We start from the raw sequence: 22,144 nt of genomic DNA, 5'->3' as shown, positions 1-22,144 counted from the left end.
TACCAGAGGAATATACTTAGTCTGTAGTATTAACAGACATTAATATTATATTAACTCATACTCAGGTTATAGACAGAGTTAACAGTTTGTTTCACAATCATTTGATGTGATATAAGCTGCTAAATGGCAGTGGCGTGAATTTTTAGGTTTTATTAGAAGTTATTTCCGTTTTTGTGAGCATGTTTTCATAAAGCTGTGTGTGTCTGTAGTGATACACTGCTCCAGCTTTAATCCTGCTACATTTAGAGACATAGTGCAATTTGGCTAACTTGTTATCACTACAAGCTCATACAAACTAAGATTTAAATTAGTGATTTTTCAGCCAGGGTTGTATGGCACCCTGGAATGCCTTGAGATCATAGAAATCAGAAAATTAGGGTTGGAAGGGCCCTCAGAAGTTCTCATCCAACCCCTCGCTCAAAGCAGGACCATCCCCAACTGGGATGGCAACAAAAATGGTGAGGGGGCTGGGGCACATGACTTCTGAAAAGAGACTGAGGGAACTGGATTTATTTAGTCTAGAGAAGAGAAGACAGAGAAAATTTAATAGCAGTCTTCAACTACTTGAAGCTGGTTTTGAAAGACGATGGAGCTAGATTGTTCTCAGCGGTGGCAGATGACAGAACAAGGAGCAATGGTCTCAAGTTGCAGCAAGGGAAGTTTAGGTTACATATTAGGAAAATCTCTCTCACTAGGAGGGTAATAAAACACTGGAACAGATTACACATAGATGCTGTAGACTCTCCATCCTTGGTAGTCTTCTCTTCTCTAGACTAAATAAACCCAGTTCCCTCAGCCTCTTTTCAGAAGTCATGTGCCCCTGCCCCCTTGCCATTTTTGTTGCCCTCCGCTGGACTGTCTCCAATTTGTCCACATCCTTTCTGTAGTGGGGGTCCCAAAATTGAACACAGCACTCCAGGTCTGGCCTCACCAGTGCTGAATAGAAGGGAATAATCACTTCCCTTGACCTGCTGGTAACACTTCTACTGATGCAGCCCAGTATGTCATTAGCCTTCTTGGCAACAGGAGCAAATATTTAGTTTATTGTCCACTGTAACCCCCAGGTCCTTTTCTTCAGAGCTGCTGCCCAGCCAGTCAGCCCCAGCCTGTACTGGTGCATGGGATTTTTCCATCCTAAGTGCAGGACTTTGCACTTGTCCTTGTTAAACCGCATGAGATGTTTTTGGGTCTAATCCTTCAATTTGTCTAGGTTTCTCTGAATCCTAACCCTCCCCTCCAGCATATCTACTACTCCTCCCCCCCCCCCCCCCCAGCTTGGTGTCATCTGCAAACTTGCTGAGGGTGCACTCTGTGCCATCTTTCAGGTCGTTGATAAAGATATTGAAGACAACTGGTCCCAGGACTGACCCCTGGGGCTGCCAACTAGACATTGAGCCATTGTTTATTATCCTCTGAGCCCAGTGCTTCAGCCAGGTTTCTATCCAGCTTATAGTCCATTCCTCCAGCCTGTACTTCCTTAGCTTGCCTGCAAGAAGGTTGTGGGAGACTGTATCAAAAGCCTTGCTAAAATCAAGGTACACAACATCCACCAGTCTCCCCACTTACACAGAGCCAGTCATCTCATCATAGAGGGCAGCCAGGTTGGTCAGGCATGACTTGCCCTTGATGAATTGATGCTGACTTTCCCTGACCCCCTTCTTTTCTTCCAAGTGCTTAGAAATGGATTCCTTGAGGATCTGCTCCATGATTTTTCCAGGGACTGAAGTGAAGCTGACCAGTCTGTAGTTCTCTGTATCCTCCTTTTCCCCTTTCTTAAATATGAGCACTGTTTGCCCTCTTCCAGCCATCTGGGACCTCTCCCAATCACCATGAGTTTTCAAAGATGATGGCCAGCGGCTCTGCAAATACAGGCAGCCCCCACTTAGTGCTCTTAATTGGTTTCTGAGAAACTGAGTGTTAAGTGAAACCGTGCGTTAAGCAAAACCAACTTTTACTTTCACTTTTCACTTTCTAAAGCCACCAAAATCACTTTTTAAAGCCAGCAAAATCACTAGAATCAGGGCTGCTGGGATTAGTGTCAGTTCCAGTTCCAGCTGTATGATGCCTTTGAGCATTGTAACAAAATTTGCTGAGCGCTAAGTGGAACTGGATACCAATTTTAAATGAGCGCTATAGCGAAATAAAGTAAAACAGCATTAAGCGGGGGTTGCCTGTACATCAGCCAACTCCCTCAGCACCCATGGACTTGTATGTGTTCAGCTTTTGTAAATAGTGCCGAATCTGTTCTTTCACCACTGTTGGCCGCTCATCTCCTCCCCAAACTGTGCTGCCTGGTGCAGTAATCTGGGAGCTGACCTTGCCTGTGAAGACTGAGGCAAAGAAGGCATTAAGCACTTCAGCTTTTTCTGCATCCTCTGTCACTAGGTTGCCTCCCCTATTCAGTAATGGACCCACACTTTCCCTGATCCTCCTCTTGTTACTGACGTACTTATAGAAACCCTTCTTGTTCCCCTTCACATACCTTGCTAGCTGCAATTCCAGTTACACTTTGGCCTGTCTGACTTGATCCCTGCATGCCCAAGCAACACTCTTATACTCCTCCTTAGTTGTTTGTCCAAGTTTCCACTTCTTATAAGCTTCCTTTTTGTGATTTAGTTTACTGAAGAGTTCCCTGCTAAGCCAAGCTGGGCTTCTGCCACACTTGCTAGTCTTCCTGCACGTCAGGATGGTTTGTTCCTGCACTCTCAGTAACGCTTCTTTAAAGTACAGCCAGCTCTCCTGGACTCCTCTCCCCTTCAGACTGGCTTCATAAGGGATCCTGCCCATCAGTTCCCAGAGCGAGTCAGTCTGCTTTTCTGAAGTCCAGGGTCCTTACTCTGCTGCTTTCCATCCTTCCTTTCTTCAGAGCCCTGAACTAAATCATCTCGTGGTCATTGCTACCCAAGTTGTCATCCATTACTACATTCCCCACCAACTCTTCCCTGATTGTGAGCAGCAGATCAAGAAGAGCACGGCTCCTAGTTGGTTGCTCCAGCACTTGCACCAGGAAGTTGTCCCCAACACTCTCCAGAAACTTCCTGGATTGTCTGCGCACTGCTGTATTGCCCTCCTAGCAGATGTCTGGGTGATTGAAGGCCCCCATGAGAGCCAGAGCCTGTGATCAGGAAACTTCTTTTAGCTCTTTGAAGAAAGCCTCATCCACCACTTCCTCTTGGCCTGCTGGTCTATGACCCCTGCCATGACATCACCCTTGCTGCTCTCTCCTCTGACCCTAACCCAGGCCTATCTCCAGTTTCATACTGGAGCTCTGAGCAATCATATGGCTCTTTTACATAAAATGCAACTCCTTGTTTTCTCCCCTGCCTGGTTTCCTGAACAGTGTGTACCCATCTATGACAGTGGGTACACTCCAGTCATGTGAGCTATCCCACTGAGTCTCTGTTATTCCAATCACATCATAGTTTTGTGACTTTGCAAGGACTTCCAGTTCTTTCAGGCATGCCATGCAATGTGATTCACAAGTGTACAAACATGATTCACAAGATAAACACAAGCCGGATCCAGATGTGCAGGGACACGCGGTTTATGGTGCTGCAAATCTCCTTGCGCCACCACAAACCATATGAATTTCATGTTAGTCTGTGTGCAGTGCTGCTCATTTGCAGTGCTGGGGCAAAATTTGCTACCAGGATTTCCCAGTAGCAAAAAAGAAAATTCTGAAAAAAAAGCGGTGCAAACTACACCAAAGTAGTGTATGCTAAGACAAATGCAGAGATGGGGGAGGAGGCAGCCCCAGAGCTGCCTCCTCCCCCATATTGGCACAATGTGGAGCCCTCACGCTTAGGCACCTGAGCCAGCCGCTCCCTTGCTGGCTGGGGTGCAGCGTGCCTTGAGATAAGGGAGCAGGCAGACCCTGTCTTCACATACCTCAGCATGGGGGCTCCATTGTGGAGTGCAGGGAAGCTGGGGCACAGTGTGTCTTGAAACGGAGGAGCTGGCTGCTCCCCTGTCTCCACTGCTTCAGTATGGGGGCTCCACTGCTCATTGTGCTTTGGGGGAGGAGGCAGAGGATGAGGGGCATGGCTGGGACATGGTGCTTCACTGCAGGACTAGTCAGCAGGCATCCCCTCTGGTGAGGCACCCTGTTCCTTGTCCAGCCAGGGAGCAGCATGTGGAGGTGGGGGAACATGCAGCCTAGGGCTGTCTGCTCCCCTGTATCTGCACACTGCGGAGCCTCTGTGCGGAGGCACCCTGTGACATAACCAGATGCTCCCTGACTGGCTGGGGTGCACCATGCCTCAAGACAGGGGAGCAGCCAGCCCAGGGCTACCTGCTCCCCTCTCTTCATGCACGCTACACCCCAGCCAGCTGCTTTGCAGCTGGCTGGGGCACTGTGTGCCTCAGCGTGAGGACTCTGTAGGGGAGTCTCCTTGCTGAGGCATGCAGAGATGGGAGCAGCCAGCCCAGGGCTGCCTGCTCCCCCATCTCAAGGCACCCTGTACCCCCAGCCAGCCATGGAGTGGCAGAGTGCCTCAGTGTGGGGGCTCCACCATGCGTGGAGACGGGAGCCCTGCCTACTGGCCAGCCCTGCACTGAGGCATCCTGTGCCCCAACCAGCCCCACCCTGCAGCACACAGAGCCGTGGGACAATGAGTCCTGCTTCAAAGTGCATGGACAGGAGCGTACACTGCAGCTACTGTTTGTGCTGCTGCAATCACATGCCCTTGTTCATGTGGACGCGGACTTGGATTTTAAAATAGGAATACATTGTGTTAAAAGGATTCTACCCAGTTGTGGTCTTTCTGAATTTTTCGCAACAGAAAAATTGCTCTATTGTTATGTAGTCAAAAAACGAGTGACAGATGAGAACAGGCATTTTTCAAGTGGTGCCTCGAATCTAATGAGAAGTGCCTCGAGTGTAAAAAGGTTGAGAACCACTGCTTTAAATCAAATTACAGGCTGCCAATCTAGTGCAGCAGCGTGCACCCAACTTTTAAAGCAGCTGTTATGTACGTTTGTCCAGCTCCTAAGTCTGAGTGCTAAATTCAGAATAGACATAAGCTGCTCCCCCTGCCTTGCTTGCCAGTGTGCAGTTGGCTTGTGATAGTGTTGAGTATACCTTAGCTTTGTTCCTTTGGTGGTTATATAACTGAACATTTCTAGTTTTCTTTCTTCTTCTTCTTCTCCTTCTCCCTCCCCCCACGTCTTCAAAACCTATGTAAACTATATTAAAAAAAAACACATTAATGTAACCTTATGTTTGCACAGTTAAGCCCTCACGTGTCAAGAATTGGGAAAGGTTGACTGTTGCATTTCAGCTCTGTCCCCTAATCTCTTTGGGTTAGAAAGGCTTTTAAGGTTTTCAGTCACTTTCATTATGATGGTATTTTTCATGTTATTTGAAAAGCAGCATGTGACTACATAAGTAAAGATAGTGAACTCTATTCCTCACTACATGAGCAGAAAGAGATAATTTGCATTTTCCTGGGCCTGTGGGGGGACAGGGTCATTCACCCCTAAGTAAGATGCACCTCCCCTGCCACTTTGCTCCTGTGGAATCCCTAAAGAAATGTCAACTTGTAATTATAGTGTATTAAGAAATTTTGCCAGCAGAGGCCGATTAGCAACAGCTTTTCCCTACTTCATGTTTCCTCATTTTAGAAGGACAACCATGAGTCCTTTTTTATCTCTGCGTCCTTTTCATACTGGACTTTCTGGTCTGTGTGTACCTATGTCCAGAGTTAGTACTGGTTTTGAGGGCAGATTTTTATGAATATCCAAAAGGAAGGTCCCAGATTTTAGAGTGTAGGGAACTTTTTTTTTTTTGTTCTATGTTTGTACAGTGCTGGGCAAAGTAGGATTCCTGTCTCTCATAAGGGGTCCATCCCAAACACTCCTGCAATATCATAATACTGAGTTCACATTGCATCTCCAGACTTAACTTTTGGTTTTTTTGGTGCCATCTTTACTCTCTTGAGTTTACATTGCTGAATTGCATTATACTAATATTGCTTTACATGCATATGGTTAATATGAAGAACTTGTAGTTTTGTATTCCCATATATGCAGGTTTCCTATTCTTCTTCTGAAAGGGCTTTTAATGTGGTATAGTAAGATTCTAGTAGGTATAACTTGCATTAAGAAAATGTATTAATATAATATGGAACAACAGTATAGTTATTTTTAACATTATTTTCCTGGTACTAAAGTATAACATGTCAGAAGGAAAACAAAACAAAACAAAAAACCAATCCATGGATTTGCCACATGCCTCAAAGGACCCACTGAGAGCACAATTATTATTAGCGAGTCTTAGATCTTGTTCTTAGAAAAGCACCATTCCCCAACAGTTCTTATATGGAAAAGCAGGTATGGGAAATCCTAGCAATGCAAAAATTGCCAAATTAGTCTTATAATAGGAAGAAACAGATTTTTATAATGTGTAGTTGTGAATTTTGGAGCTTCAACAAAAAAAGAGTAAGAACAAGAGGCATATGCATCAATGCATAAATGGCTTCATTAAAGATAACAAATGTCAAGGAATAAGCATTAGTAGAACAGGTAGTTGATTCACACACAAGAAAAATATACAGTAGTTGCTATATGACTGATAGATCTAGTATGTGGTTATAATCATGAGAGTTTTGAGAAAATAGGAGAGGGAAAAGATAGAGTAACGATTTAAATTTGGGTAATGTCAGCTGAAGACTGTTAGCCAGAGCTTCTTATAGCCGGAGGCCTTCCTTATATTTACCCCTTAAATAAATTGAAATTATGTGAAAAAGATAGCTGTTTCTTTTAATCACGGATAACATTTTCTGTGGAAATGTGAATGAATTTGGTTAATTGTATATAACTTTATTTATGCTATTTTCTCAGTTCGTATGTCTTAATGATTAAAGTAGTATTTAAAAACACTGCTCATCTGATCTGTTTTGGCACTGGACAGATTAGCAAGAAGTGACATCTTGAAGCATGCCTGTTTTTTTCCACGTCATGATAGCTGCTGTCATAGCACTTTTACTTTAGACTAGGCTTTTTGTCAGGTGGATCTTGTCCAAGCCAGCAGAAGTACAAGAACGTACAGTAGAGGGTACTTGAGAGAATTCCATACATTTGAAAGTGCAGATTAGACCAATAAATAAATAAATACCCTTATGTAACTAGTCCTATCCATCACCTTTTAACTTTTCAGTGTCGTTGGAGGTTTCTTTGTAAGAAGTCTGCTTTTAACATCCATTCCTAACTTTAAATGTGCTAGCTTTTACCAGAGCTATGTTATTTAGCCATTATTTGGGCATGTTTGATCTTAAAGATCATTTACTTACAGAGCACACAAATAAAACATACAAGCACAAACTTCAGATCATCCCTGTTGAACTGAAGAGCAAAATTCCTATGAACTTTAGTGGGATCGGGATTGGACCTTAGATGCAGAGCATCGTGTGTAGGTTAGTACACACGAACAGAAAGACAAAATTGAACTAGAAAAATGCCAGAAAACAAAGTTGAGATTAGTGGCAGACTAGTTGGCAGAAAAATATATGCGTTTGTCTTGCTAAGGGGTCAGTACTTGTGGACACCACATTTTCTAATACTAGTAGTATTGTAGGTGTTTGGTATAATGGTTGGTTGTGTTGCAAGATGGTAGTACAGTAAAATGTTGTATTTAAAGATGATAGCTAATATTTCTAGGGGCTGTAGAATCAAGATTTGTGAAGGGGTTGTGGCATATAATAGCTGGGGTGATGGTAAGAGTATTGGCTTGTGGGTGGACTAAGACAAGCATAACTTCTTGTTTCCTTGTGTTTGTGTATTTTGATCAGGTCTGATGTTTGTAGCAATCCCTCCCCAACACCTTCCCTTGGCTGTTTTTGTATGTTAATTCCTAACAATTTTTTAATATTTTAATACTCTTTTTAATGATATCAGGGCAGGCAGAAGGTTAGTTTGTAGATTTTAGCTGCACATGAAATGTTCTTATGTCAGCAGCTGCATGCAAGCCCTCCTTGTCTGTTACTACTTACTCTGCAGCCAAGTGTAGCTTCTGATGAGAAAGATTTATGCTCCCTGCCCCAGTTCAACAGTCAGGTTTGTCAGTACCTAGCCCCATCTCCCAGTTTCTGCCTGGTTGCTTCCCTTCATTCAGGCCTGGGTTGGTTATTGGTCTACTTCCTGCTTATCAGTTATTCAAGCTGGTGGGTAAAGCACATGAACTTTCTGTTACAAGTTGAATTGTGGCTAAAAAGGTTCTAAATCCCAACATTTAAAAAGCTTTAAAAGAACTCCCTTCTGTAAGACTAGATCTAATCAAAGCTACCTCCTTATTGCTTTTTGTATGGACAAAAAATACCATATTTTATGAGAGAAATCCGCTGTAAATAACACAGAGAATTAGAAAAAAAATTGAATTAAGAAAATACCAGAAAATGAAGATGGGATTAGATACACTATTAGGCGGCAAAAGGAGACAAGTTTACTTTTATTAGTAGGCACTACTTCTACATGTATACTTTTACTTCTCAGTCATACCCTTGTAAGTATAGTAACAGAGCTGTCAATAAAAAAAAATCAGCCAGAACCTAAATTCAGATGTTTCCTATTAAATTTAAGAGAAACTAAACCAAATATTACATAAATTCAAATCTAAACGTGTGTTGAATTTCACATTGATTAGCATACTCTGTAAATAAATTTAAAAAACCATGAGATTTTATGCTTCATTTAAAGCCCATTTTAAGAACACAAGTCCAAGAATGGAGTCACTGCCATACACATCTGTAATTTAGCAAAAATTTATTTGTTGCTTTACGAGCAGGTTGAATTATTGTGTATGTGCAGTTCATGATTTTCAAACTATTACATGTCTTGGTTGCTTGTTCATTTGATGGAAGTACAAGTTCTATCATAGCTTGTTTATAAGGTTTCATATTTTGTTATTTTACAGCTTTTTAGTGCAACAAATAGAACATTTGCCTAATTTCAGCTATGTCAGATTGAGTCTTTTCTTCTTCATTTTTTAAAATGTATTTATTTAAGTGGTGATATGTTGAAGAGGGATGTTGATTCATGAAAAAATGGGATTTTTTAAACAAAAATGAAATTGTGTAATTGAGTTATAAAACACAGTGATTAAATCAAACTGAAATTATGGCTGAAACGCAAATAAATGCTGAACATGCCACTTCTCATTTGTTACGAATCAAAAATTACAAGTTTTATCAAAATACTCTTCAGAATGGAAGGAGTGTAGTGTTTCCATAGAGGCACTTACAGCTTTGGAGTCCTGATCATTTTAGAGTACAAAGAAATTTGAAGGAGGAACTCTAAGCACATCTTGCACACGAAGAAAATACTGGTAATAAATTGTGTCTCAGTCATGGAACCATTGTTACAAAATTAAAGATGGAGGAAGGAGAGTTCTCTTTATAATGTTGTGATAAATATGAACCATATATTATAAATATTAAGGAACAGGTTTTTTTCTTACAGAGTTTTCTCAAATGTCATAGTTAAATGGATAGTTTAAACCAGGGCTGTCCAACTGGTGGTCCTCAAGTTGAGGGGCCACCATGCAGCCCATGTGCCTTGGGGCCACTTCTCCCCTTGCCACATGGCATAGGAGAAACTGAGGCTCAGTACACCACATGTACAGCCCATATGGTAATAGGCTGGGGGGGGTGCTGTTTGCTGGCATAGCTCACAGTGTGGGGGGGGGTCGGGAGGCAAGGGAGTGCATGCTACAATGGTAACTCAAGCATCAAGGGGGGAAGAGGGGTGTGGGCACCATGTGCTGCCAGCACAACCATGTGGTGGTGGGGTTCCTGGGAGAACACCTCCATAGCATGTGGCCATGTGGTGTGTGGCCTAAGGGATTGGACAGCCCTAGTTTAAACCGTCTGTCATTACATCACTTTTAATGTGATAAAGGCTCCAAATGTGTTCCAAATCTTATCCACGCCCCTGCACAAATGCTGCCTCCACTTGAAAACCTTCAACAAAAGTTACATTACTTCTCTGGGCATTCTTTTCCACTGCCTTACTGTCCTAGCAGTTACAATCCTAACTCTTATATGAAAGTTTTTCCTGAGATCTAATCTAAATCTAATATGCTGCAGTTTTAAACCACTGCTTTGTTCCCCCCCCTTGTGGAAAGGGAGAAGAGCTGTTCTCTCTCTTTAGCCTTTCACATATTTGTCAACTGCTATAATGTCCCCCTCTCCGCTCTTAATCTCTTCTCTAAACTAAACTAGTTCTTTTAGCCTTTCTTTACACAGCCTTTCTTTCCTTCCAACCGCTTGTCATTTTTTTGCTCGTCTTTGGACCCTCTCCAACTTCTCCACATCCTTCTCTAAAACATGGAGCCCAGAACTACACAGAATACAGAGTTATATATGACCAATCATACTATGTTACTGCATAAACTTGTTGAATAGATTCAACATCTGAGAAAAGATAAAGATAATGAACATAAAATGGCAAAAGGAAAAAGCTTTCACCAGCATATGTAGCATTGTATGACAAGACTTACTTCTCCAAATTCCTAGAAAGAAAGAGATACATTTCTGAAGAAAATTAATATTTGGGGTTGTGTGCTACACAGCATAATAATAACAAAGGATGTTTCTACTTTGCCTGGTTCTTTTCCCTACGTTCCTGTCTCTGCCTCCTTCCTTTTTAAGGTGCTGCCTGCCCTTTTGACTTACTTCATTTCTCCAGTTTGTTAGAACCTGAAAATGACTAAAAACACTTACTCTGTTTCTTCCAAAAAAGGCACAGGAGAAAGAAAGTCTTCACTCACCTTTCAGCCAGCACATGGATACCAGAACTGGCTGAAAGTCAATTCCTCCATATAATCATAGCAACACATTTTTATCCTGTGCATGCTATTTTTTTTCTTTTGTCTGTGTACAGAATCAGTATTGGTCACAGGCAGAAGCAGAATAGGGGGATACATAAATAATTTAATTCAGGAGGATTAATTGTATAGTTTATTCCTACAAAATTATGGACCTAGTTCTCCTGTGTCTTCTTACTTTGTTTTTTGTGTGTATGTTCAAAGCATGTGTAAAAGACTACTGAATCAGTTTTCTGATCACACTTGCCAGCATTAGTGAGTGCAAATGACCACGCAAGGCATAAGACAATAGAAAAGGTTTGTAAGAACGACAGATTTTATATGTATCTGTGTGCGCATCTGTAAATAAATAAAAAAATATTTACAGTGTTTGTAAATTTTACTACCACAATGGCACTTTGATGTGGTAGTGCTGCAGTATCTGTCTGTGTTTTTTGCGGTAGCTTCTTATAAAGCTGTCTGTATTAAAGAATTGTTCCTTAACTCCTTACTAGGATTTTAGTCCATTATCATTAATTTTTTTTCTCTCAGATTCCTCTTTGGGAAGAGACATCTTTATAGATTCATTTTTTAAAAATTTTAAGTGTAAATTTATTTACCTGTGCAAATTTTATCTAGTTATTGCAACATATTGCCAATTTTCACTTGCTCAGGCTGATGTTCTGAACAAAATAAGACTTGTTAAAATACTGGGAAAACCTTTAACAGAACGGTATTTATTATATGATTAGCTGTAATATTTTACCAAAAGAAGCTCAGTTGTGATTGTTACAGTTGTTCATTCTCATAGCTGGGTTGCATCTCCTGTTTTTAGGCAAATGGTTGTGATTGAACCATTCCAAGTCTATTACATTTGGCTAAGTGTAATAATCTCTTTACTTCTGCCATTTTGCAAACACCTTTTTTTCCTCCACTTGTTGCTTCAACCCCCACAGCTTAGTCAGTGCCACATTTTTCCAGGCTTAGTATTTGCACAGTGTTTTATTTCAGATGGTAAAACATCTGTATTTTTTCAGGGAGTTAAATAAATGATCTATGCTGAGAATGTACAGTATAGGGTGATGTCAGTTTGCTTTTTTTCCGCCCCCCTCAAGAATTACTGAGCTGAAACAGTCTGAGTATTGTTTCAGCCTCACAGTTAGGAATGTGAATATTTATCCTGTATACTTGATTCATACAAGCATAGCTAAGGGAAAGCAAGCAGAAGTTTTTATGGATTCAGGTCAGCTTGAGGGAAGAAAAGTCTAACCATGCCACTTCATGAAAAATCTGTAATTACATAACTTGCAAGAATGCTGATAGAGACATTTTATACAGGTATAAATTTCTCTATCAGCATTCTTGCAAGTTACGTAATAAACTAATATATAGAAATAAAAAACAGGCACCATTTGTGTATGGCTACATGTTATACATGAAGTTTATCATCATCATGCTTTCTTGTATGAGCATGCTCGTGCTTGTTGAACATCACAAAATCACCATTCATGTTTGTAGTTAAATGATTTATTGTAAGCATAAGAAAACTTCAGTTTCTTCTGTAAAATTAACACAAATGTTACAGAAAGTTCATTTTATTTCTTTTCTGTGGAGAGAATGTGATATAGTGGTTCAGGTTTCCCTGTTACTTACGTTGCACTTGCAGTACTTCATGTTTATAACTTATTGGCCCACCATGAAGCATCACAGGGAAGATATCTTGAAATCAACATTGCCAAGGTTGTATAAAATTAGCTTTCGTATTCTCATGAGGTTTTTGTCTGTTTTATTGAAGCCCTGATCCACTGTTGCATTGCTTCAGTGTTTGCTTCAGTCATTATTGGCATAAGTCAAAGTGGTGTAATTCAGAGAGAAATCAGTTTGATAGATTTGGGTCATATGAGTCAACTTAATATCATAATTATTAAGGGTTACATATAAATTAAAATAATTGAGATTTTGACCTTTTTTGCTTCCTGTGATATATGCACAAGGCTTAACTGAGGGAAGCTTTGTTTGTTAGTGAATGTATGTTTATTATGCATCTTTGATATATTAGAATGGAGGAAAGCTGTTGTTTCATCAAAAGTGCCCCAGCAGTCACAATATGGCCTCAGGACTGACTAATATATTAGAAATGTCAGATACCAAATCTGTATCTTCTCTGTTGTATTTTAGGACATGTCTTTGGGGAATCAGAAAACTAGGATGAAAGTTTTCTCTGCCTTGGTTCTGAACCTTTTACAAAGTACTTTCCTTTTGACTGTTTGTTAGCTATTTGAGTTAGTTAAGCATCGGCTTACCTTAAACAGTCTAATTTAAAAATCTGTTCTTTTCTTAAATGTTTGGGTTTCTATGTCCTACTCCTATCATCTTTTTCCATCCTATCTGAAATGTTCCAGGAAAAATAAGATAGACCAGATCCAAATTTCTTCTGTGTAAATCAAGCCTGATGAAGACTCATTAAAAATCCTTTATAAGGGAATGTTGCAGACCTCTTTTAACTTTTAGCATTATTTCATAATTATGCTATTCAGTTTACAGGCTAATGGTGATACAATAAAAGGTAAGGCATGAAAAATGGATTTGGTCTACCATTCCCTGGTATAGCAAGGAATGGAGCCTTCTGTTACTCAGCATGACATCTGTTAATAATTCACTGGTGGCATAATAGATCTTTGAAGGAAGACTTCATAATAGCCTTTTCAACCAGAGGTTTAGTCATGGCGCATGGGTCTTATATACAGTAAGCTTTAGAAGGAAGAAAATTCAGCATTTATGAAGATACAAGTTGGACTATTTCTCTTGGATAACCAATTCTAAATTCCATGACCTAAGTAGGTTTCCACTCTTCAACCCAGAACACATGCTGAAGGACCCATGTGTCTGGAAGGGGGAGGCGAGAGAGAAAACAGAGGCATCAGTGCCAAATAGCTGTTGTATGTAATTTGAAGTTGGAAACAGCACTGAGAGAATTTAAAAATACAAATACCTGCATATCTAATGCTTAGACCTTATCTGTTTGTTCACTTGGTTGAGAGGGGAAAAAAAGGAAACAAAAGGCAACATTTTCAGTATTAGTCATAGGTTTTTGGGGACACAAACAATTATCGTTAGGAACAAGTAAACTATTGTTCCAGTACACATGTGCGTACAATATATATGCTTTCTGGACACATGCAAAGTGTGTAGTTTGAACATTTTATGTTAGCAGTTTGGTTTTTAAATAAAACATTTCAATGAATTTGGCTTCAGTTATCAGAAATTTGCTCACTCATGCTCTGAAACAGAATTTTAGATGTTGTTGACCTTCCTACATGATGATCAGTTCCAGCACTGAGGTAAAGATAAATCCATCACCATGATCCCACTGTTAAGCGGGGCCGTTAGTATTGCTAAGACTTGCCTCGTGATCTAACAGCTCTATGGGCTCATCTAGATAAGCACACGTGCAGCGTGCAACACCTCAAAGCTGTTTGTGGTGCCACAAACTGCATGCAGTGCATGTGCAACAGTTTGCAGTGCTGCAGATTTCCAGCGCAGCACCAGAATTTGACACCAGGAGATCCCGGTGTAAAAAAAAAAAAGTGGCATAGTGCATGCGGCAACAGCATGTGCTGCCAGAAACAACCTGGCCATCCAGAGCCCTACTATGGCTCCCAGCCAGGCTCCGTGTGGCTGGATCAGCATTGCAGCTGCTGGCCAAGGAGACCCCCAGAAGCCCAGGTAAAGCTCCTGGGGCCAGCACAGGTGCTTCCCCAGCCTCCCCTCCCCCACCTGTGACAATTTGGTGTGCTCTGGAGCCCTGGGGCATGTCCTGGGGCACAAAGCAGTGGAACAAATATATGTTGCTGCTATTTGTGCTGCGGCAAATGCACTCGCCTGATATGGGGGACATGCCCTATGTGTGCAGCCCACTTCATTTGATTGCGGGGGCATTTATCTATTAGAAATTCCTACCAGCACCAAAATCTTCACAACCGTCCCTTTGCAATTAAAGATACAGAAGGTGTGATTTCGGTGGTATTATCATCATCATCTTTAGCAACTGAAATATCTCATAACACTACACATAAAATTAACTTATACTGTCCATTTTTATGAAGGGGGAAATAAAAGCTAAATAATGACATTTCACATACTTGCACATTTTTGTTTTTTTCCTAAAAGCATCTGGTAACTTCTGTAAAGCTTACTTCAGTTCTGTCAACATGGTGTGTTTGATTTTTGATAGTGGAAGAAATATTTAGGGAGGTTCTTAATTTATTACAAATACTTTTCTACTCTTACACTTTTTTACTGCCTATACTTCAATTCTCAGTTGAGCTGAACAAAATGTTCATTTTTAATACTGTCTTATGATCCACAGGTGAGATGGTAGAAAATTACTTTTGTGTAGTGGTGCCCTACTAGGGTACAACACCCCACATTACATTTGCTTATTTGATACATGACAAACAAATTAACTCAGGACAACATACCTTATCATATCTCCCATGTCTTACCAAACATCGACCAGCGCACATCACAGGGCCATCACATCTCAGATGCTTCATGTTAATTCAGTTAGGGCAGCTGGACTTGCTTCACATGAGGGTACACTCTTTCCTAATTCAGTTCTCACAGAGTTACCCTGACATCTATGAATGACGGACTTTGCTATAGTCAATCTCTAGAAAATTCAAAAGTAATATTTATATGTTTCCCCATGTGTATACAAAAGTTTAAAACCATCATCCACAACTAGAGGCTTTGGTATGGATGATTTATTCAATCAGATTTCAAGTTAAGGCCTTGAATTGTATTGAGTGGAAGTTACTGACACCCCGATGCATTAATTAGAATGTTTTAACGTATCATTTCATTTTAACGGACAGCAGATATTTTTCACATTTCAGACAGACTGCAAAAATAAAACAGTACATTTATAGACCATATGTTGACTGTTTTATGGTCTAAGATAGAGTGCCATTTCATGCAGAGCAGCTTAGTGTATGCAGAGGCTGTTGTGCTGAATCTGTAAACTTTACAAAAAAATGTTGCTCCTTTTTTTTGTGACCTGCTGTAGTCCAGTCAGCTTAAGCTGGTTAATTTGAATGAAAGCTGGCACCTGCAAGAACCTTATATCCACAAGGCCTGCTGCATGCTGCTGCTTTTCCCATCTTCCCTTCTTCAGGTCTACTAATGATGTTCTCTAGCATAAATTCTTAAGCCCGCTCTTCCTCACGTCAGAATCTAAGGCCACTGATAGACATTAAAAAGAAGGTGTGATGGGATCTGATGCGTGATCCCAACAATCGTGCCTCCTGCCATATGGCAGGAGACATGATTTTGGGATTGAGCATATTGTTGGTGCAGGGGGAGCCCAGGATCATAATCATAGAGATCTCAGCTGTGGGAACACATGGTGTGCCCCGATGACTGAGAACTCTGAACACTGACACTGCCTTAACTGGGACCCAGCATCAGCACATCCAGCAGCTGGGAGCACTGAACACAAGTTCAGTTAAAGGTTTGATAGGAACCATTGACAAAGTTATTACACACTTATTCCTGTTTTTATCATGTCATTAATTGAATGAACATGTGGCCAGGTCATTACTTAAGATGTGATTAACCAGTTAATACCGTCTTAAGTGTTACTTGTGTCAGGAGCCTAATTCAGAGGTTAGCAGGGATAAGGAGAACTTTGCAGAGTGGGAGGGACAGGGATCATATTTTCTTCCTTCCTGGTGCTGAAACTGTTTCTGCTTTTGCTCCTTAACTTGCAGCAAAATCATACTCTGCAGGCTTACTCAGTGCACCATATATGCCCATGTGGGAAATTTGGACATTTCACTTTGGAAATCTGGTCATCACAGTTGATACCTATTCATCCACACAAGGAGATAGGGAGTGTTGGAGGTAAGAACTAAGAGGATTTGATCACAGGTCCATTAGCATTGTAATTTATGTTGCAAGACCTTGTCATGGAAGCAGTCCCACTGTGGATTTTGCTGATGCATGTGAGCACTGCAGGAACAGGGTTGGAGAGATCTCCTGGCCATGCAGTTGGTGCTAGTTTTCCATATACATGAAATCAGTACCCCTACCATTTGCCTAAATCAGTACTTCTCAACCTTTTAGGCTAGGGACAGACATTCAAAAAGCCAGAGCCCAATTTGATTCAATTTTGCAGGTTAGTCTAACTTGCAAAGATTGAACTGATTTACAAGTGCACAGACATTCATGTTTAATTCTGGAAATGCAGTGGCTCAGGCTAGAAGCCAGGGTGTGCTCCCTTCCATTTGCAGTGGCCACAAGCATGGGTGACTGGTGCCTCCTGAGTCAGGGGGCCCTTGCCTCCCCAGCAGCAAACCAGCGACCAGTGGGGGAGAGTCCCTTGCGGCAGATTGCACTGACGGGGGGGGTGTCCCCCTGAGCCAATCACACTGATGGGGGTCCCCCCTGAGCCAATCACACTGATGGGGGGGCCCTGTGGCAGATCATGCTGACTTGGGGGGAGGCCCGCAACCGATCATGCCAACCTGGAAGTGGCAGCAGTGTACCACTGGCACTTCAGGGCGCACCACTGGCACTTCCAGGTGGGCATGATCAGCCGTGGGGAGGCAACAAGGATCACTTCTCCTGGCACCCCCACTCCCTGGCCAGCACTCTCAGGGGCAGCACCAGTGCTCTTGCGTGCCCCCCCTGCCTGGGAACACTGGCTATCAGGGGGTGCACATGCACCCCCTACTCATCTCCACTGGCCTCAAGGCTAGAGGAAAGCTGATTTGGGGGACATGTCCAGGCCCCCCACAGGTGCTAAGTATGATTGTGGAGGGATTTAAACCCCCACCCTGGCCTGTAGGGATCCCAGCCAGGCTGTGCTTGGAGGGGGAGGGGAAAGCAACACTTCCCAGTCTTGTCCCCAAGGCCAGACACTAGCCGGGGCAGTGCCTCAGGCAAAAGGGGTAAGGCGGTGGGAATTAAACTCCCCTGTCTCTGGCCACAGGACCCCAGTTGGGTTCTGTGTAGCTTTCTTCTGGTTCTTGCTCGGGTAGCAGGGGGCCTGGCCAAATCTGGCCAGCATGGCCCTGCTATCTGCCCAGGGCTGGGGCTGTGGCTGCAGCTGGGGCTGCAGGGTTGAACCCAGCCAGCCTGTGGGTGTTGCTGAGGGCAGAGGCAGAGAGGCAGCCCAGGCTGGGGCCAAAGGGGCTTTGTAGCTCCCCGTGCCCAAGCTGAGAAGAGCTGTCATGGAGCCCCAGCCAGCTGGGTTGGGCCCTTCTCAGCCTGCTGCAACTGCGTGACAGTCCGGTCTGGCAGCATAGGCGGGGGCTAGCTGGGGAGCGGGCTTCCTGGGCCAGTTCAGAGGTGCCAGCAGCCCCAATCCCAGCAGCTGCCACCACTGTGCCCCTTGCCCTGTGCAGCACCCAGGGCTGCAGCCCCATAAGCAGCAGTGGGCTGGGTGGAGGGCAGGGGGCTGTTCTGCCCCCCTCACTTTTGTCATGACCCAAAGGTCTGATTTTTTTTGTGTGTGCTTCGGCACTAAGAATTATCCCCGTGGGTTTGCAACTTCATTGCACGGAGGAGTTCTGCTGCGCAGAGAACCCGCGTGCAAAGGAGTGTTCCCGCCACTTTGCAGCGATCTTTGCAGGGTGCATTTCCCTTTGCAACACAGAAATGCATGGTGCAAAGATTTCCTGCTCGTTGTATGCAAATTTGTGCCCCGCAATTGGCTAGTGCTAAATTATTCACACGTGGCAGCTAGCGATTGGCCTGCTAGCCATATAAGAGGCTTGAGCAGTTTCCGCCCAAGCTGAAGAGGACTCCGCATCCATCTCATGGGGACTCTGGGTGTGCGCGGCAGGGTAATAGAAACCCTGTGTGTCGCTCAGAGGAGTTTGGCGGCCTGATCCACCACCCACCTCTTCCCGTCTTCGAACGGAGCCTACTATAAGACGTAACGATGAGTTTAATGCGCGCTTGTCCCGGACATCCGGAGTTTGTCTGCGTGGAGCCTAGCAAGCTCCACGTGATTGTTCGTGTTCTGTCTGCATGGAGCCTTGCAAACTCCACGTGTGTTCGTGTTTTCTGTTGTAACCGCAACTCAAGCAAGTTCTCAGCCTACACCACGACCATCTCGGTGTAAGTAAAACAATCTTAAAATCAACCGTTATGTGTCTGTGCCTAATTCTAGCTTGGCGACCCCCCTCTCCGATCCGGCCTGCCCGGGCTGCTGGCCACAGCCCGCGTGCAGAGCAACAAAAAGGGCCCGGGGTCAGACCCGGCCCGCACAACTTTCACCTTCAACAGCTGCAGCCACACTGCAGAACAGCGCACTCCTTCCCCCCCCCAGCCCCCCTCCGCCCCGGCCAGTCCACTGCTGCTTGTGCAGCTGTAGCTCTGGGTGCTGCACAAGGCAAGAGGTGTGGTGGTGTCGGCTGCGAGGCTTGGGGCCTGCCAATGCCTCTGAGCTAGCCCAGGAAGCCCACTCCCCAACCAGCCCCCACCTGTGCTGCCGGTCTGGGTCATCACTTAGTTGCAGCAGGCTGGGAAGGGCCCTGCCACCACAGGCCGCCCTCTGGCCACGCCCCTGCCCCTGCTCAGGCTACGGAGCAGAGGGGCGGAGCTAGCCCTGCTCTCTGGAGCAGCCCAGGGCTGGAAAGCAACTGGGATGCTGGGGGACTGATTTAACATAAACCAGGAAGGGGTTTGGGACAGGTGATGCATAAACTGCTTTGACCCAAATCAGGTAAGTTTGAAACTGCATTCAACCAGGTTTATCTTAAACCAGTTTCGGCCATTTTGAAACTGGTTTATGTCCACTGAACTTCCGTTCTGTTACAGGTTTAAACCAGTTTCTGATCACTTAACCCAGTTTATGTGTAACTTTTGTCCCTAGCCTTAGACTCGAGCATCACCAGAAAATGCCAGCTCTTAGTTTTCACTTGTTTTTTGGCTATGTAAAAATAATGGAGCAGTTTTTCTGTTTGCAAAGAACTCAGAAAGCCGACTATGGGTCAGAATGCTTTTAATACTGTTGATTCCTATTTGAAATCTTTGGGTTTATCTTGGGAAACATGTTTGCACATCTAACGGTACTAACATTCTGTGGCACCCTTGAAAGGATTTAAAGGCACCCCAGGGTGCTGCAGCACCCTGGTTGAGTATTAGTGGCCTAGATGGCCTTGTCTTTTCACCCGTCCACTCCTGGTAGTGGCTTTCTGTGTACTATTTGCAACTTTGCATTTATGTAAAGTACATTTGCGTAATTTTTGCTTTACACCAGTTTCAGCTGTGGGCTTTTTCCTCATTGAATTAAAATGTTGGTATGACAGCAAACCCTTCAAATGGAAGGCAATCTAGAATGGAAGCTTTGGGTTCTTTGCTTAGGCACGCTTGAGTTGCTAATTACCCTGTCTATTCATGGGGAAGGATTTATTTGTTTGCTTGAAATGGAGGCAAGTTCTTGTTTCTTATTGTGGGACTTTGAGCTTCTGTGTGGGTTTTGGGAAGAAATGAACAATAACCTCACAAAAGTCTTTAAGGACCCTCTTGTGCCTGCCTTGAGGATTTAGCTCTCATCATTGTCTCCACACTGGGACTCATTAAATTATTGATGGAACATTTTAAGTCCCTAATGCAATTTTCAGAATAATTTTGATTCCTCTACCCAGATGTGTTTGTTTACTTGAAGAAATAAATGCGCCAAAAAGGGGAATTCATCATCATGCGGCTATCCTCCCTGAACAAAGGGTTCTGGATTCTATTTTGGAGACCAAGTGCTCAAAGGTTAACATTGCAACACTTTATTTTTAGATGCCCACGTTTTTTTTTGTTGGCTCTAGCCCAAAGAGAATATATCCCCTGAAGAAACAGACCAGCGTTGACACTGGTTTTATAATTTTATATAGATTTTTCATTTAACTAAGGAACCAAATGGTCCCTTAAAAATACAAAACAAAATGAAATCTCTCTTAAGTTCCACTAGTCATAAATCACTCTCCCTTTATTGTGCGAGTCTGTCACTTTGGCGGTCCAGTTATTTCTGAGGAAATTGAAGCTCTTGATTTCAGAATGATTTTGCCAGAGTTGTGGTATAACGATGAGTCAGCCTAGGTGGCAGAGCTGAAAGAAGACAGCTTTACTTTTCATGAGAGAAGTTGACATGTTCTAAGAATTACAAAAAGATTTTGTAGAAACAAGCTGAGCAAATATGACCCTTAGTTTACACATTCATCGAGTTGTCATTTTAGTTATGCTAGTTAGGAGATTTTATTGTTTCAGAATGATTGCAAATGTAAATGCAAACAATTTATAAATGTTGCTCTTCAAAGACTATGTTGCTTTCCAATGTCTTTTAATTGACAAATGTCAGTAGTGGTTGTAGCATGCTAGGCCTTTGTATGTTAGTGCGTGATTTCCTAGAATCAATATGGGGAGAAGTCAAACTCTGTTTATTTACAGCTGGAATAGTACTGACCCAGATCTAGGAAAGCAAGGCAAACTTTTTTACTTTGGCCACTGTTACAAGGAGCAGGGGCGGATCCACAGGGGGTGCAGTGGCACCGCTCCATGCCCATTTCTGGGCTGTACCACACCCTGGGAGCCTCGGGACTGCTTTTAAATCACCAAGGCATGTAACAATAGACCCTGCACCGGTTTGCGGCAGGGAGCAGCCACCCTTGCAGCACAAGTGGCTGCTCCTGCACCCCCCTTTGCCAAATCCGGGATCCATCTCTGTCAACAAACACATTTTTGAGGTTATCTCAGGAGGTGTTCACACAATAATGTGCAATATGTTTTCCTATGGTAACAACAACTGTTTAACAGCTGACTTTCTAAGAAAAATGTCATTTTGCTCTTCTGAGAAATTCCATGAATAGGTAAAACAGTTTTGCAGCATTAGATCCATGATTTGTTTGGGCATTGACTTGTTGAAATTTGTCTGTGTATATTTCATTACAGGCCAAGGGCCTGTATCTTTCATATTTGTAACACAGGAAAGCAAATACGTGGTGAGTTGTAAATTTACAAGTAATTATACTCTTACAATTGCTGTGATCAAAACCAGATTTTGTGTATTATTTCTGCACATGAATTTTATGTTCTAATAGTTATCTCAGACAAAGGTCATTAATACACTCTATTGAGGCTGAAATGTTCAAACCATTAAAAAAAATGACTGCTTGTTTTAGCTGTTGAGATATGGAAGTTTTGTCATGAAAGACTAGTTCTAATGAACTTCCACAAGTATTTGATGAAATGACCTGAGGCTCACAGAAGTTTATAGCATATGATACAAGGTAGTACCACTTATGGGATAATAGTTTTTTTTGTTCTCTTGTGAAAAGTAAATGCTGT

At 42.8% G+C, this 22,144-nt stretch overlaps 1 protein-coding gene across 7 annotated transcripts in view; it reads left to right on the top strand.

Annotated features, from left to right (window-relative positions):
• Window positions 1-22,144, top strand: part of THADA (THADA armadillo repeat containing) — a 290,497-nt gene that overhangs the window by 157,839 nt on the left and 110,514 nt on the right. The gene's annotated exons all lie outside the window — the stretch shown is intronic.

Source organism: Alligator mississippiensis, chromosome 1 (assembly GCF_030867095.1).
Source record: "Alligator mississippiensis isolate rAllMis1 chromosome 1, rAllMis1, whole genome shotgun sequence".
NCBI classification, from domain to species: Eukaryota; Metazoa; Chordata; order Crocodylia; family Alligatoridae; genus Alligator; species Alligator mississippiensis.
The sequence above is the reverse complement of the archived record's forward strand: the minus strand, read 5'-3'. Positions and strand labels throughout refer to the sequence as shown.